Source organism: Stegastes partitus, unplaced genomic scaffold (genome assembly GCF_000690725.1).
Source record: "Stegastes partitus isolate 25-593 unplaced genomic scaffold, Stegastes_partitus-1.0.2 Scaffold1059, whole genome shotgun sequence".
In the NCBI taxonomy this organism is placed as follows: Eukaryota; Metazoa; Chordata; class Actinopteri; family Pomacentridae; genus Stegastes; species Stegastes partitus.
The window spans coordinates 122,372-124,094 of NW_007578790.1; the positions used below are offsets into that span (position 1 = coordinate 122,372).

Here is a 1,723-nt window from a genome sequence, read left to right on the forward strand (position 1 = left end):
AAAAAAACTGTCCTAAAGCTCCGACGGTTTGAGGTAAACTGAGGACGGAGACAAACAGACGTAGTGAAACCTGCCCTCACCTGTCCCGTGTTGTAGCTGTTGACGATGACGGCCAGGATGAAGACGGCCATGGTCCGGTGCTCGGCCTGGAACAGAGAACAAACCACGAGGTCAGACTTCACATCATCACGTTGGAGCTTTTCTGTTTCTGTTTCAAATAAACGCCGTCAGAACGCTTCACAGCTTCACTTTTATCTTTCACTCTAACGCTGAACTCGTTGTTCTAATTTCCAGACATGACCTGATGCAGAAAACCCACAAATGATTCTATAAAAGAAAAATCTCCAGAATGCAGGAACTCAAGTGTTTAATGCTCAAAACTTCAGCGTTGGACTGAACCCATCGCCCACACTGACGGAGATAAAGTCTGAACAGAGATGAAGCTCCACCATAAAGACAATAAATCATCAACAAAACTAATATTTAACAAAAAAAACCTCACGAGACACTTTGAGGTTTGTCATATAAAAGAATGAGTTGAGTTTTCAAGGTGAGCCGTCTGAGTTTTTATCTGTCTCTCGTATCGGCGTAACTGTGAAGCTCTCAGTGACTCAGATGCAACCGACAGTCGAGGAGAAAAAAATCTGAAAGTTTTTTTCACTAATTATTATTTTTTATTATTATTATTTTTAATTTCGTCAGAATCACTTTATTCTACATGTGAGATTCAAAAATTCACCAAAAATAAACCATTTGCTCCAAACGGATTCTGTAAAAAAAATTACAATTATGCTCGTATCGGCGCAACTGTGAAGCTATCACTGACTCAGATGTAACCGACAGTCGAGGAGCAAAAGTTTGCGAGTTTTCGGGTTGAACTGCAGGCTGTGTCCAGAGAGTCTGGAAATTAAAACTGTAAATCAAACTCCTGTACCAGTTCTTATTTTGTATTGGTATAACTTGTAAATAAATAATATATTAAAATAATCAATTAACAACACAAATAGTAAAATATCTTTAACATGTGGATTCATCACTTTTTAAGCTTAAAATCAAGATATTTTGTTAAAATCAATTTATTCTACACGTGCAATTCAAAAATTCACCAAAAATAAACCATTTGCACCAAACAGATTCTATAAAAAACAGAAAATTCTGCTCTTATCGGCGCAACTGTGACGTCATCAGCGACTCAGCTGCAACCGACAGTCGAGGCGCAAGAATCCTGCGATTTAATTTAATTTAATTTAATTTAATTTAATTTAATTTTTTTTATTTCGTCAGAATCACTTTATTTTACACATGCGATTGAAAAATTCGCCAAAAATAGACAATTTGCACTAAATGGATTCAGTAAAAAACAAAAAATTCTGCTCTCCTTTGTGCAACCGTTAAGCTCTCAGTGACTGAGCTGTGACGAGCGGCCACGAGGCAAAAAATCTGTAAATTCTCGGCTGAACTGCAGGCTGTGTTTACACAGAGCAGTTTAAGAAGTAAGTAGTTCTATATCTATCCTTTGTAGAGCCACAAATGTACTTCTAAAATTTAGTTCCAATTTTTGCACAATAAATTATCAAATAAAATGATTCACGGCGTTATAAAGGTGTCACATAAAGGTGCAGGGCTTCACATTGCAGTAAAAACTGAGTGAAAACGCTGCCAGACCACGACTACAAGGCTGCTGCTGCTTCTAGAGACCAGAAACAAAATCCTGATCAGAGGA

General features: G+C 37.4%; 1 protein-coding gene across 1 annotated transcript in view; it reads right to left on the reverse strand.

Moving 5' to 3' along the window:
* Window positions 1–1,723, reverse strand: part of rptor (regulatory associated protein of MTOR, complex 1) — a 202,978-nt gene that overhangs the window by 59,293 nt on the left and 141,962 nt on the right. The window lies entirely within an intron of this gene.